The sequence below is a fragment of the Macaca thibetana genome, chromosome 2 (genome assembly GCF_024542745.1).
Source record: "Macaca thibetana thibetana isolate TM-01 chromosome 2, ASM2454274v1, whole genome shotgun sequence".
NCBI classification, from domain to species: Eukaryota; Metazoa; Chordata; class Mammalia; order Primates; family Cercopithecidae; genus Macaca; species Macaca thibetana.
Genome location: NC_065579.1, coordinates 88,338,935 through 88,355,366, shown reverse-complemented (window position 1 = coordinate 88,355,366; position 16,432 = coordinate 88,338,935). Strand labels below are relative to the sequence as shown.

The 16,432-nt window shown below is 45.2% G+C and overlaps 1 long non-coding RNA gene across 1 annotated transcript in view; it reads right to left on the bottom strand.

The window, feature by feature from the left end:
- Window positions 1-3,392: 3,392 nt before the first annotated feature.
- LOC126948439 (uncharacterized) overlaps window positions 3,393-16,432 on the bottom strand; it is a 44,112-nt gene continuing 31,072 nt past the window's right edge. The window contains exon 4 of the long non-coding RNA XR_007723451.1: window positions 3,393-3,798. This is a non-coding gene — a long non-coding RNA (uncharacterized LOC126948439). The remainder of the gene's footprint in view (window positions 3,799-16,432) is intronic.

Genomic DNA, 16,432 nt, shown 5'->3' with positions numbered 1-16,432 from the left:
TCACGAGCTGGCTATTCCTTCATTCAAATGTGTGATGGAGCTCCTTCTCACTGCCAGGTCTGCTCTGGGCTATGGAGGTGAACACAACCAGAAGGGCCCTTGTTCCTGTGCCGCTGACCAGCCAGTGGGGGAAGCAGACAAGAGGCGATTCCATGGGCATGAAGTATGTCGGGTCGTCACAACGCCATGAAGAAGAATAAACAGGGCAAGAGGGACAGACAGACTACTGAGCTGGGCGTTCCCTGTTTGGAGGGTCAGGGAAAATTCCAGAAAGAAGCAGAGTGAACTTTTGGATGTTTTTACTTCCAAGCTTTCATCTAAATATTAACGTTCTTATTATCATTTACAAGTTTTTAGATGAAACTTCTTTAAAAAAAAAAGTTTTTCTTAGAAAAGCAACACCTTTAGCCAGGCATGATGGCACATGCCTATAGTCCCAGCTACTCGGGAGGCTGAGGTGGGAGGATCGCTTGAGCCTGGGAGGTTAAGGCTACAATGAGCTATGGGCACCACTGCAATAGACAACAAAAGCAAGATTCTGTCTCAAAAAAAAAAAAAAGGAAAAAAGAAAAATTGAAAAGAAAAATAAAAAAAGTCATACTTGTTCATTGTAGGAGACCTGGAAGTGGTAGAAAATCTGGAAGGGAAAGGGAGAGAGAAGATAAATCTCCACAATGGTACCAGCATAGGATGATCCCTCCAGATGTATTGATTCATCTCCCTCCTGCTACCTTTCTCAATTGCTAAACTCACACGGTATTTACATGACTGAATCCTGCTTTTCTTAACCCCTATCATAAACATGACCCCATGTTTGTCAGAGCTTTGAAAGACAAAGTGCAAGAGGCCACTGTTTCCCTTCTACATTGGAAAAGGCCGTCACAGAAGCGCAGGCGCCATGCTCTCCTGTCTGGCTGCCTGGGTGCCGCCCTGTCTGGGAAGATCCTGGGCCTCCATTCAACCTGTCATTGAGAGAACTTCAGCCAAGTGATGAGTCCCAGATCTCCAGAAGTCAAACCCCAGGTAGAGGGATCACTTTGTGTCAGACCCAAAGGGAGCTGAGGTTGCCCGCAGAGCCAATGGAGTATTTGTTTCAGAGGTAGAGGCAAGGGAGGGTACACACCCCCAGGAGAGTCAGGTAAGAACCAAAGAGGAAGAAGACATAGATAGCAGGAATGCATGTTTTGAGAGTCGGAGTTGATGGCCCCTCTATCTCAGAGTCTGAGGCAGCCCCAGACTTCCCCCTCAAACTCCTACAGCAGAGATGCCATTGTCTCAGGGAGCCTGCAAGGGCCCAGCTTCCTGTCTCAGGAAGCAAATGCAAACTGGTGTCCTTCCCACCCTCACCTGCAGCATCTCCGCCCTCAGCCATTTCCCCCTGGGCCTGGGCCTCCTCCTTTTTGCTTCCTAGCCTTATTGGAGCATCATTCTGGACCTATAACCACACACACCCACTCCCAACCCCACCAATCAGGTCATTAGAGAGTTTTATTTTATTTTATTTTATTTATTTATTGTGAGATGGGGTTTTGTTCTTGTCGCCAAGACTGGAGTGCAGTGGCGCAATCTCAGCTCACTGCAACCTCCACCTCCCAGGTTCAAGCAATTCTCCTGCCTCAGCCTCCCAAGTAGTTGGGATTACAGGCACCTGCCACCACACCTGGCTAATATTTGTATTTTTAATAGAGTTGGGGGCTTCACCTATCTGTCAGGCTGGTCTTGAATTCCTGACCTCAGGTGATCCACTCACCTTGGCCTCCCAAACTGCTCCCTACAAGCGTGAGCCACCGTGCCCAGTCAAGAGTTTTATAAGCAAAATGTTGCTCTTCAAAAAATCTTCCAGCATGTCTACTGTACCTAAGACTACACGAAACCCTATGAAGGGTTTGGTTCTCTGTGAAAGACGGATCCTGTTGGCCAAAGGTGTCAGCAGGTACTGCCCCAGATCTCACAATCTGCACTCATATCTTGCATGTTTCACCAAGATCCAAATGGTCTGGTACTTGGAGCAATCTTAGTTCACGCACCTACAAAGTCTTGCTACTTTCTTTTTTTTTTTTTTTTTTTTGAGACAGAGTCTCACTCTGTCACCCAGGCTAGAGTGCAGTGGCACAATCTCAACTCATGCAACCTCCACCTCCCAGGTTCAAGCGATCCTCCTGCCTCAGCCCCGCCTAGTAGCTGGGATTACAGACACGCGTCACCATGCCTGGCTAATTTTTGTATTTTTAGTAGAGATGGGGTTTTACCATGTTGGCCAGGCTGGTCTTGAACTCCTGACCTCAGGTGATCCACCCACCTCGGTCTCCCAAAGTGCTGAGATTACATGCATGAGCCACTGCACCCACCCAAGTCTTGCTACTTTCTAGCTGTGTGTCAGTAAGCAAATTATTTGCCCTTTCTGAGCACCTGGTTTTCTCATCTGAGAAAAAAAAAGCAGGGGGGCGGGGAATAATAGTTTGCACCTCTTAGGGTTGTGTAAGGATCAAGAGGCGCACTGCCTGTGAAGTGCCAGCATATAGTCAGTGCTCAACAAACAGGGTACTTTGTCATCCACACTATTTTATGACCAAGAAACTTCTGGGTTGGCCAACATAAGGAGGTATTTTTCCTGCCTTGAAAACTTTTCCATCCAAGACAAAGGTCACGTATTCAGATGCCTTCAGGCCCGTCAGGTAAGATAAGTAAGAGAAAAGGGGTGTGGAAGAAATTAGGCAAACCGGAGAGGAGCCCAGGCTGCTTGATCTCTGGCAGGAATGCAAGGCTTGAGTTCAGATCTTCTGATTTTTCTCTTCTAAGGAAAGCCATAAATCTGGATTTTTTTTGTGTGTAAAATGACTGGATCTTTTAAAATGTGGCAATAAGTCCTTTTTTAAAAAAACTGATGCAGACAAAACCAGTGTGTAGCGCTTTGCAGGGAATGGCGGGTTGGTGTGCTGAAAGACGCCTCGTTATAAAATGACATTTACATGGAGAGTAGTGGGGGTCTGCATGAGGGGAGGACAGGCGTGTGGGGCACAAAATGGGGGTGGGGTTTGGAGTTTGTGTCTTGTGTGTGGCCTCAGGAGTGGGTGGCTAAAGTGAGTCAACCCCCCGGAGATGAGGGGCCTCAAGAACAGGGAAGCCAGCATGGGGCTTTCTGGACAAGGACATGGGAAGGGCCTGAGCTGCCAGGGAAAACCATGGAATACGTGCCAAAATCTTTAGTGGGCAAGCGAGGTGACCGAATGACAGATACAAGGGGAACCAGAAGGTGGGAGATCGGGGAGCACAAACTTCTAAGGGAAAGCAGGGGTTACGATGCTACCTCAGAGAGGAGCTTTGCAATCTGTGTGGAATGATTGTGCAAAGGGCTTACCACCAGCCTCGTGGACACAGATGGTCAGCAAATATCAATTTGGGTAATTTATTAATTTTCACAATAAATACTTCCTGGGGGTATACTATGTGCCAGATACTAGGTGCGAGCAAGATCCCAGGGTTCCTTCATTGAGGGAGAAGAGAGGGCAGTGGAGAGCCAGGCGAGTTCACGAGCACTTGCAGGACAGTGGGGTAAGGACAATGGGGCCATACGCAGAGGTAGGGGACAGAGAGAGCCTCCTGGAACCCAATGAGCAAACAGGACAAGCATGTGACAAGGCAGGTGGACTACTGTCCCGACAGGGGAAAAGGTTCTGGAAGCTGGAGGCTGTGAATCAGCAGAGCAATGGAGGAGTTGAAAAAAATGCGGCAGAGCTGGCTCCCAGCCGACAGGGGTGGCATGCAGGACCTTCCCCCGAGTGAGGTTTCTCCCGGGACCTAGGAGATTCCACAGGAGGGTTTAAGTAGAAAAACGCCCAGCTTAACCAGCATTTATACCACCCAACTGTGTGCCAAACACTCTGCAAATGACTATAAAATAGGCACATTTACTTCATGTAATCTTTCTTCCTTTTTTTTTTTTTTTTTGAGACAGAGTCTTGCTCTGTTGCCCAGGCTGGAGTGCAGTGGCGCGATCTTGGCTCACTGCAACCTCCGCCTCCTGGCTTCAAGCAATTCTCCTACCTCAGCCTCCTGAGTAGCTGGGACTACAGGCATGTGCCATCACACCCAGCTAATTTTTGTATTTTTAGTAGAGACAGGGTTTCACCATGTTGGCCAAGCTGGTCTTGAACACCTGACCTCAGGTGATCCACCCAGCTCAGCCTCCCAAAATACTGAGATTACAGGCGTGAGCCACCGCGCCTGACCAAATTTATGTAATCTTTCTACCAGCCTTATGAAGTAGGTCCACTATCTGCTAACATCAATTCCACAATCCAAAACTCTCCCAATCTAAAGATTTTCATAACTTATTTGGCAGCAAAATTTGAGCTGAACTGACATCTTTATTGATCCGAACTGACATTCTATCTTTGTGAATATGTGTATGTTTCACTGCAGAAACGCCATGTTTGATTGCAGGGTACTGCCCCAGATCTTACCAGGGACGTTAAAAACATAGGACACAGGCAAAGTGCTGCCTTTTATAAAATGCAGAACTTCTGAATTCTGAAACATACGTGATCCCAAGGGTTTGGGATAAGAGATTGTATAAAACCTGTCAATATTCTCATTTTACAGATGAGGAAGCTGAAGGATAAGTAATTTCCCCAAGGTCATATAGGTAGTAAGTAAGAAAGCCACAATATGAACCCAGGAAGTTTGGCCCTGCAGTCTATGCAGCATTGCATCTAAGCTATTCTCCACTTTAGAAAGATGTCTACAGTTGCTATTAAGACAATAGATGGAGAAAAAGAAATAGAGAAGAATGCCATGGCAGTCAACCAGACATAGGGATGGAAGGGAATGGAGAGTTAAGAGATGTTTAACGGAAAATTGACTGAGCCTGGTGGTTGTAAGCTGGCTGGGAGAGGTTGGGCATCACACGCAGATAAGTAAAGGACACATGGGGTTCTGGCTTCACAACTGGGGAGGCCGGATGGCGGGTCACTCAGTGATGCAGGGAACAGAAGAGGGAGGGGAGGGAGAAGAAGGTCATGAATTCTGTATTCCATGTCACATGTTTAAGTTGGGATGTCAACTAGGTAAGTGGCTATACATGGCTGGTGCTTGAGAAAGAGGCCTGGGATCAAGGTAAAGAGTTGGGAATTGCTAGACGCAGGTGGTCATTAAGACATGAGCATGGACTGAGTGGTGACACAAAGGTCTAAGTTAGAACGTGAAAGAACCCCAACCCTGAAGGGTAGGGAAGTAGAGAGGAAGAGAATGCCAGAGGCTGGGCACGGTGGCGCACACCTGTAATCCCAGCACTTTGGAAGGCCGAGATGGGAGGATCACCTGAAGTCAGGAGTTCAAGACCAGTCTGACCAACATGGCAAAACCCCGTCTCTACTAAAAAAAAAAAAATTAGCTGGGCATGGTGGCCCATGCCTGTAGTCCCAGCTAATCAGGAGGCTGAGACAGGAGAATCGTTTGAACCCAAGAGGTGAAGGTTGCAGTGAGCTGAGATTGCACCACTGCAGTCCAGCCTGGGCCACAGAGTGAGACTCTGTCAAAAAAAAAAAAAAAAAATTGAAGAAGAAGAGAATGCAAGAGACTGGAAAGAGTGGAAAGAGACTGCTTCAAGAGGAAGGAAAAAGTCCTCAATGCCGGGTGCTCCCTTCCTCCTGCCCGCTCCTCCACGAGACAGGCGATCCCAGGAACTGTGGATGGGAGCTCATTCCAGGGACTGGTAAGAACTGGTCCTAGCATTTCCCAGTGCCACAGAGCCCAGAAACCAGCTCTGCCTGGTGCCCATCAGCAACGTAACCACCTCTGGGCTCCAGTTTCTACATCTAGCAACTGGAATAATAATGTCCATCTCATAGGCTTGTTGTGAGTATTAAATATACAAACAGAGAAGTCAGCATCCTCCCTGGATTTGTGGTGAGACCTCAAAAGGTTGCTCTAATTATCATTTATTTTATTATGTATGAGGTGGTGAAGAGTGGGTGGTGAGGGCATTTCAGGCAGAAAGAACACCATTAGCAAAGGTGTGGCAAGACGGCGTGTGTTCAGAGAAGAGACCTGTTGGGTGAAGGGTGTGTGGGTGGGATGTGGGGCCTGGAAGCAAGATGGACAATGAGGCTCAACAACCTCCCCCGCTCTGTTCCCTGTGTCACATGTTGTGGGATCCGCACCACCTAATCAGCATTCTCTTTAGAAATGCCTGCCACACCTTTGCTCCTCACCAACCCTTGCCTGCTACTGTGTAGGAAAGGTCTCTAATCACCTCCCACTGCTGAGGGAAGCACAGGTCCTCATCACCACCTGCCTGCACAGAACAAGCTTCCTAATGGATCTTCCTGTGCTGTCTTTCCTCCAGCACAGGCCCCAGGGCCATCTCTGTGGAACACCAACGTGGGCAGGCTGCCTCCTGCTTACAACACTTCCGCATGGCCCATCGCCTTGGAACAGAGTGCATTTCCACAGCCCTCACAGGCTTCCTTTCCCGTCTTTCTCAGCCTTGCTTTCCCTCCACAAACTCACACACTGCTCTAGGGTCTAGGCGACAAAGCCACCTGCCTTTACCAAGTGTGCCACAGACTTGTTTCCGGGCCTTTGCACATGCCAGCCCAACTAGCTTTCTTCCCCTAGACCTAGTCCACTCCCGTCTCAGTGCCATCTGGCCCCAGGACAAACCTTGATGCCACAATATTCCACATGGTATTGTACCATTTGCTCCAGAGGTGTCTCAGTGCCCCACTGCTAGGCCATGAGCCCCTTGCCTGGCTCTTAATAGAGGCTCAGTAGCAATGCGTGGAGGGACTGAGATTACAGAGAAAGGGCCAGAGCATGGGAGCCTTAAAGGACATGCTAGGGGCTTAGGTTACGGGAAAACCACCGAAGATGTGGGGGCCATGAACTGGCATCCTGACATGATCATGGATCACGTGGGGAAGGAGGGTGGAGGGGACGTGCCCAGGATGGTGGGACTTCTCCACCTCCAGAGGAAAAAGAGAGGCCGGAGAACAGCAGTTGCCTGCTAGATCAGATTGCGATGACTGGAGAGAAGGATTGACCTCCACCACCCTTAACAATGACCAACTGAGAATATCTGCTCCTGTACTGCAAGATCAGATCCAAGCCCTGCAGGTGGTAGCAGTGGGATGGGGGAGTCAATTCAATGGAGGGATTTTTCCAGGGGTCTATCAGAATCCACCCCTGGCTCTATATGTCTTCAAGCCACCCCCCACTTTGCCTGCCCTCTCTCACTACCGTCATCGGAGGGTGCCCACCTGCCTGCCTTCGCTTTCTCCCACTCACTCCTTACCTCATCTCCATATAGCTTTGACCTCATCCCTCCAGTGAGGCAGCTCTTGAAGGTCAACAGCAGCTTCAGGTGTTGTCCTTGTGACCTTTTCTCAGGGTTGACATATCACCTCTGTAGTCTTTATCCTTCTTCTCTCCTCTCCCTCTCTCTGAGTCTACTGTTACCTCTCCAATCACCCCTTGCACTGGTTTCTCATTGTATGCCAACCCCTTCAGAACAGGTAATTTCCTAAATTCTGCCCTTGGCTGGCTTTTCCTCTCTCTGTGCACACATTCTCTGAATATCTTTTATCTTACCACACTTCAAGTTCTCATTTATTATTCAAATGATTCCCAAATCTATGTATCTAGACATAAGCTTTCTCTCCAAGCTTGAGATTCACAGATGGTGGACCATAAATGAGATATATTTCTTTTTTTTTTTCTTTTTTTTTTTTTTTTGAGACCAAGTCTTGCTCTGTTGCCCAGGCTGGAATGCAGTGGCACGATCTCGGCTCACTGCAACCTCTGCCTCCTGTGTTCAAGCAATACTCCTGCCTCAACCTCTCCAGTAGCTGGGATTACAGGCATGCACCACGATGCCCAGCTAATTTTTGTATTTTTAGTAGAGACGGGATTTCCCCATGTTGGCCAGGCCAGTCTCAAACTCCTGACCTCAAGTCATCCACCCGCCTTGGCCTCCCAAAGTGCTGGGAATATAGATGTGAGTCATTGCGCCTGGCCTAAATAGGATATATTCCTAACAAATGAAAGAAAAGATATTGTTTAAAGTTATAACTCAAAATCATGAAGGGGTCTCTTGATGGACCAGAAACTGTGGAGAATTCCTAAAGATGAAACACTGATGAAATGATGATAGGATTGGATTGAAGAAAGAATACTTAGTTTAAAATATGGATGGGAGAGCACCATGACCAAGGAGGAAGGGCCTGGGAGCTGGAGGGATCTGGGGCAACCCAAAGGGAGAAACCATCAAGAGGAACTGCCACGTGTTTGGCCTCCATAAACCAATTCCTGCTCACATATTCACAAATGCCCAGCCAGCCAGAGGCAACTGGGTTCCCACCAGGTAGGGCAATGGCTGTCAGCTTGGGTCAGAGAGACAAAGCAGCGCTCCATGAATACCAGAAACTGGAGCACCCACATCTGCAAGACCAGCCTGTACCATACCCTGTTCCTAACTGTCCACCCTTCCTTGTCTCCAACCTCACTTCCATCCCACTCTTTCCCAAAGCAAGCAGCACAGACATCAGAGAGTCTAACAGAGTCTCTCGATTAAAACAAAGAGCACATCAACAATCAGCAATTATTTGAGTAAGGCCACACTATGAAAGAAATAGAATGAACCATTTAAAAAAAAAAAAGAAATTACAAAGTCCAAGTATAATCATAACAAGACTTAATACAATTCAAATACTTGGAAGGGGCAGGGTGCGGTGGCTCACACCTGTAATCCCAGCACTTTGGGAGGCCGAGGAGGGTGGATCACCTGAAGTCAGGAGTTCGAGACCAGCCTGGCCAAACATGGAAAAACCCCGTCTCTACTAAAAATAAAAAAATTAGCTGGGTGTGGTGGCACAAACCTATAATCCCAGCTACTAGGGAGGCTGAGGAAGCAGAATCGCTTGAACCTGGGAGGCAGAGGTTGCAGTGAGCCGAGATTGCGCCACTGCACTCCAGCCTGGGTGACAGAGCAAGACTCCATCTCCAAATAAAAAAAAAAAAAAAGCAAATACTTGGAAGAATAAGGGAAGGTCTAATAACCAAGAAACAAAAACAAATTTAGGCAAGCTGTGATTTTTTAAAAAAAAAGTCAATAAGGCATCTCAAATATTTTTTAATAGAAATAAAAAATTAAGCAGATGAGCTGATAACAAAATAATTACAATTTATAAGGATTACTGAGCTAGGAAGGGAGTAGGATGATACATTCAAAGCACTGAAAGACAAAAAAAACTGCCAACCAAGAATACTATACCTGACAAAACTGTCCTTCAAAAATGAAAGAGAAATAAAGACTACCAGACAAACAAAAGCTGAGTTCATCACTAGACCTGCCTTACAAGAAATGTTAAAGGAAGTTCTTCAAGTTGAAATGAAAGGATGCTAAATAGCAACATGGTATTAAAAGAAAGTATGAAACTCATTGGTAAAGGTAAATGTATAGACAAATATAGAACACTGTATTACTGTAATGGTGGTAGAGAAATCACTTTTAATTCTCCTGTACAAGTTAAAAGACAAAAGCATTGAAAATAACTATAACCGGCCAGGCATAGTGGCTCACGCCTGTAATCCCAACACTTTGAGAGGCCAAGGCAGGCAGATCACTTGAGGTCAGAAGTTTGAAACCAGCCTGGCCAATGTGGTGAGACCCCCATCTCTACTAAAAGGATAATAAATTAGCCAGTCATGTTGGCATGTGCCTGTAATCCCAGCTACTGGGGAGGCCAAGGTAGGAGAATCGCTTGAACCCCAGAGGCAGAGGTTGCAGTGAGCCGAGATCACACCACTGCACTCCAGCCCAGGCAACAGAGCAAGACCCTGTCTAAAAAAAAAAAAAAAAAAAGGAAGGAAGGAAGAAAGGAAGGAAGGAAGGAAAGAAGGAAAGAAGGAAGGAAGGAAGAGAGAAAGAAAGAGAGAAAGAAAGTAAAAAAGAACTATAACCAAAAATATATTAAAAGATACTGTCTTCATCAACTTACTGTGGCTATAACTGAATACCTGAGACAGGGTAATCTATAAATGAAAGAAGTTTATTTTTTAAAGTTCTAGAGTCAGGGAAGTCCAAGGTCACAGGGCCACATCTGGTGGAGGCCTTCTTGCTGGTGGGGACACCCTGTATAATCCCAAGACAGTACAGGACATCATATGGTGAGGGGGCTGAGAGCACTAGCTCAGGTCTCTCTTCCTCTGCTTATAAAGCCACCAGTTCCACTTCTGTGATAATCTATTTACCCATTAATCCATTAACCTAATAATGGATTAATCCATTCTGAAGGGCAGGGCCCTCATGATCCAATCACCTCTTAAAGGCGCCACCTCTCAAATACTGCCACACTGGGGATTAGGTTTCAACATGAGTTTCTGATGGCACAAACATTCAAGCCTTGGCATATGCACCCAGTGAAGTGATGTAAATTATGATAATAATATAAAGTGTGATGGGGGAAGAAGTTAAAGTGTAAAGTTTTTGTACGTGATTAAACTTAAATTATCAGCTTAAAATAAACTGTCATAACTATAAAATATTTTACCTAAGCCCCAAGGTAACTACAAAATAAATACCTATAGAAGTTACACAAGGGCCAGGCATAGTGGCTCACCCCTGTAATCCTAGCACTTTGGGAGGCCGAGGCAAGTGGATCACCTGAGGTCAGGAGTTCGAAACCAGCCTGGACAACATGGTGAAACACCACCTCTATTAAAAACACAAAAATTAACTGGGCATGGTGGCCCATGCCTGTAATCTTAGCTACTTAGGAGGCTGAGGCAGAAGAATCACTTGAACCCAGAGGGTGGAAGTTGCAGTGAGCCGAGATTGTCCCACTTCGCTCCAGCCTAGGTGTCACAGCGAGACTCCGTCTTCAAAAAAAAAAAAAAAACAAAAACAAAAAAACAAGAAGTTACACACACACACACACACACAAAAGGAATCAAAGAATAGCAATACAAAAAAATAAACAAAACATAAGGGAAGACAGCAAGGAAGAAAAGACAGACCAAAAAACCCACAAGGCTATCAGAAAACAACTAACAAAATGGCAATAGTAAATGCTTTTCTATCAATAATTACTGTAACTGTAAATGTCAGCATGTATCACTATACCCTCTTAGGACTGCTTTTGTTGCATCTCATATGTTTCACAACTCAACTGACTGGGAAAAAAATGACAAACTAAGCCCAAAGTTAGCAGAAAGAAAGAAATACTGAAGATTAGAGCACAGATAAATAAGATTGAAAAAAGAAAAACAATACAAAAAAATTGGCCGGGCACAGTGGCTCACACTTGTAATCCCAGCATGCACTTAAGGAGGCCGAGGTGGGCGGATCACCTATGGTCAGAAGTTCAAGACCAGCCAGACCAACATGGCGAAACCCCATCTCTACTAAAAATATACAAAATTAGCCAGGCATGGTGGCGCATGCCTGTAATCCCAGCTACTTGGGAGGCTGAGGCAGGAGAACCCAGGAGACAGAGGTTGCAGCGAGCCAAGATCACACCATTGCACCCCAGCCTGGGCAAAAGAGCGAGACTCCGTCTCAATAAAGAAAAGAAAAAAATGAACAAAACTAAGAATTAGGTTTTTGAAAAGATAAAGAAAATTGACAAATCTTTGGCTAGACTAACTCAGAAAAAAAGGTAAAACAGTTAAATAAAATCAGAAAAGAAAGAGGAAACTATAAAATTCCTAGAAGAAACCACTGAGGAAAATCTTTGTGACATTGATCTTCACAGTGATTTCACAGATATGGCACCAAAAGCACAGACAACAGAAGCAAATATAAAAAGTGGGACTACATCAAACTAAAAAGCTTCTGCATGGCAAAGGAAAGAATCAAGAATGAAAGGCAACCTATGAAATGAGAGGAAATATGTTCAAACCATATGACTGGTGAGGGGTTAATCTCTAAAAAATATAAGGAGCCAGGCACGGTGGCTCATGCCTGCAATCCCAACACTTTGGGAGGCTGAGGCAGGAGGGTCACCTGAGGTCAGGAGTTCCAGACTGGCCCAGCCAACATGGTGAAACCTCGTCTCTACCGAAAATACAACATTTGCCGGGTGTGGTGGTGCATACCTGTAATCCCAGCTACCAGGGAGTCTGAGGCAGGAGAATCATTTGAACCCAGGAGGCAGAGGTTGTAGTGAGCTGAGATTCCAGCCTGGGTGACAAGAGCAAAACTCTTGTTTCAAAAATAAAATATAATAAAATTAAAAATATAAGGAACTTCTACAACTCAATAGTTTCGAACAAACTAATAACCTGATTTTAAAATGGGCCAATGATTTGAATAGACATTTCTCCAAACAAGACATACAAATGGCCAACAAGTATGTGAAAAAATGTTCAATCCCTATTTGAGCACTAATTATCACAAATCATCTGGGAAATGCAAATCAAAACAGCAATAAGCTATCACCTCACACCTATCAGGAAGGCTATTACCAAAAACAGAAAAGATAAGTGTTAACAAGGTTGTAGAAAAATCGGAACTCTTGCACACAGTTGATGGGAATGCAAAATGGTGCAGGTGCCACTATGAAAAACAGTATGGAGGTTTCTCAAAATATTAGAACTAGAACCAGCATATAATCCAGCATCCTACTTCTGGATATTTCCAGAATAATTGAGATCAGGATCTTAAAGAGATATTAGCACTCCTATGTTCACTGCAGCACTATTCACAATAGGCAAGATGTAGAAACAACCTTAATGTCTATTGACAGATGAATATATAAGGAGAATATGGCATATACATATAGTGAAATACTATTCAGCCTTTAAAAAGAAGAACTTTCTGGCCGGACACGATGGCTCACTCCTGTAATCCCAACACTTTGGGAGGCCGAGGCAGGTGGATCATGAGGTCAGGAGTTCGAGACCAGCCTGGCCAATATGGTGAAACTCCATCTCTACTAAAAATACAAAAATTAGCTGGGCATGGTGGTGCGTGCCTGTAGTCCAAGCTACTCAGGAGGCTGAGGCAGAATCACTTGAACCTGGAGGCAGAGGTTGCAGTGAGCAGAGATCATGCCACTGCACTCCAGCCTGGGTGACAGAGTAAGACTTCATCTCAAAAAAAAAAAAAAAAAAAAAAAAAAAAAGGACATTCTGCAATATGGGACAACATGGATAAAGCTTGAGGATGTTAGGCTAAGTGAAAAAAAAACCTGTCACAGGACAAACATTGCATGATTCCACTTATATGAGGTATCTAAAATGGTGAACTTTATGGAATCGAAGAGTGGAATGGCAGTTACCAGGGACTGGGGGAGTTACTAACCAGTAGGCATCAGGATTCAGTCAAACAAGATGAATAAGCTCTAGAGATCTGCTGTGCAACAATGGATCTCCAGTCAACAATTAGGTACTGCACACTTAGAAATTAGTTAAGGGGAGAGATCTAATGTGAAGTCTTCTACGACAAAATTTTTTTTTAAGGAGTTTAGAAAAAAATATTTTTTTAAATAAATGGAGGTGGAGGTTAGGCGGGCAGCATGGTGGCTCATGCCTGTAATCCCAACACTTTGGGAGACTGAGGCGGGTGGATCACCTGAGGTCGGGAGTTCAAGACCAGCCCGACCAACATGGAGAAACCCTGTGTCTACTAAATATACAAAATTAGTCAGGCGTGGTGGCCCATGCCTGTCATCCCAGCTACTCAGGATGCTGAGGCAGGAGAATCACTTGAACCTGGGAGGTGGAGGTTGCGGTGAGCTGAGATTGTGCCATTGCACTCCAGCCTGGGCAACAAAAGCGAAACTTCATCTAAAAAAAAAAAAAAAAAAAAAAAAAAAAAAAAAAGAAGAAGTTAGACTTAACCTTATACAAAAATTAAGTCAAGATGGATTAAAAACTTAAACGTAAAACCTAAAACCATAAAAACCCTAGAAGAGGCCGGGCGTGGTGGCTCAAGCCTGTAATCCCAGCACTTTGGGAGGCCGAGACGGGCGGATCACGAGGTCAGGAGATCGAGACCATCCTGGCTAACACGGTGAAACCCCGTCTCTACTAAAAAATACAAAAAACTAGCCGGGCGCGGTGGCGGGCGCCTGTAGTCCCAACTACTCGGGAGGCTGAGGCAGGAGAATGGCGTGAACCCGGGAGGCGGAGCTTGCAGTGAGCTGAGATCCGGCCACTGCACTCCAGCCTGGGCGGCAGAGCGAGACTCCGTCTCAAAAAAAAAAAAAAAAAAAAAAAAAAAACCCTAGAAGAAAACCTAAGCAATACCATTCAGGACATAGGCATGGGCAAAGACTTCATGACTAAAACGCCAAAAGCAATTGCAACAAAAGCCAAAATTGAAAATGGGATCTAATTCAACTAAGGAGCTTCTGTACAGCAAAAGAAACTATCACCAGAGTGAACAAGAAACCTACAGAATGGGAGAAAACTTTTCCAATCTATCCATCTGACAAAGGTCTAATATCCAGAATCTACAAGGAACTTAAATAAATTTACAAGAAAAAAACAACTCCATCAAAAAGTGGGTTAAGGAGGCCGGGCACGGTGGTTTATGCCTGTAATCCCAACACTATGGGAGGCCGAGGCAGGTGGATCACCTGAGGTCAAGAGTTCGAGACCAGCCTGGCCAACATGGTGAAACCCAACTATACTAAAAATATGAAAATTAGCCAGGCGTGGTGGTGGGCACCTGTAATCCCAGCTACTCGGGAGGCTGAGGCAGGAGAATCACTTGAACTGGGGAGGTAGAGGTTTCAGTGAGCCGAGATCGCACCATCGCACTCCAGCCTGGATGACAAGAGCAAAAACTCCGTCTCAAAAAAAAGAAAAGTGGGTGAAGGATATGAACAGACACTTCTCAAAAGAAGACATTTATGTGGCCAACAAACATATGAAAAAAAGCTCATCATTGCCAGGCGTGGTGGCTCACACCTGTAATCCCAGCACTTTGGGAGGCTGAGGCGGGCGGATCACAAGGTCAAGAGATCAAGACCATCCTGGATAACATGGTGAAACCCCATCTCTACTAAACAAAAAATTAGCTGGGCCTGGTGGCGTGCAACTGTAGTCCCAGCTACTCGGGAGGCTGAGGCAGGAGGATGGCGTGAACCCAGGAGGCGGAGCTTGTAGTGAGCCAAGATTGTGCCACTGCACTCCAGCCTGGGCGACAGAGACTCTGTCTCAAAAAAAAAAAAAAAAAAAAAGAGAAAAGCTCATCACCACTGGTCATTACAGAAGTGCAAATCAAAACCACAATGAGATACCTTCTCATGACAGTTAGAATGGCGATCATTAAAAAGTCTGGAAACAAAAGATGCTGGTGAGGATGTGAAGTAATAGGAATGCTTTTACACTGTCAGTGGGAGTTTAAATTAGTTCAACCACTGTGGAAGACAGTGTGGAAATTCCTCAAGGATCTAGAACCAGAAACACCATTTGACCCACCAATCCCATTACTGGGTATATACCCAAAGGATTATAAATAATTCTACTATAAAGGCACATGAAAACATATGTTTATTGCAGCACTGTTTACAATAGCAAAGACTTGGTACCAACCCAAATGCCCAACAATGATAGACTGGATAAACAAAATGTGGCACATCTACACCACGGAATACTATGCAGCCATAAAAAAGAATGAGCTCACGTCCTTTGCAGGGACCTGGATGAAGCTGGAAACCATCATCTTCAGCAAACTAACACAGGAACAGAAAACCAAACACCACATGTCCTCACTGATAAGTGGGGGTTGAACAATAAGAACACATGGACAGAAGGAGGGGAACATCACACACTGGGGCCTGTTGTGGGGGCGGGGGGAAAGAAAAGGGAGAGTATTAGGACAAATATCTAATGCATGTGAGGCTTAAAACCTAGATGACAGGTTGATAGGTGCAGCAAACCACGATGGCACATGTAACAAAACTGCATGTTCAGCGTATCTAACCCAGAACTTAAAGTAAAATTAAAAAAAAAAAAGACCATACCATTTTGCATACTCTTGAGCAGTATATGAGAGTTCCTGTTACCATCTCTTTGTATTGTTCATTTTTAAGATTATTACCTCAGACATTCTAATAAGCATATAGCAAAAATATGTGTGTGTATATGTGTGTGTGTGTGTGTGTATACATATATATGATAGACCATTTCTTTCTTTCTTTTTTTTTTTTTTTTTTTTTTGAGATGGAGTCTCACTCTGTCACCCAGGCTGGAGTGCAGTGGCGCAATCTCAGCTCTCTACAACTTCCGCCTCCCAGGTTCAAGTAAGCCTCCTGCCTCAGCCTCCTCAGTAGCTGAGATTAAGGAATGTGCCACAATGCCTGGCTAATTTTTGTGTTTTTAGTAGAGATGGGGTTTCACCATATTGGTCAGGTTGGTCTCGAACTCCTGATCTTATGATCCGCCCACCTCAGCCTCCCAAAGTGCTGGGATTACAGGTGTG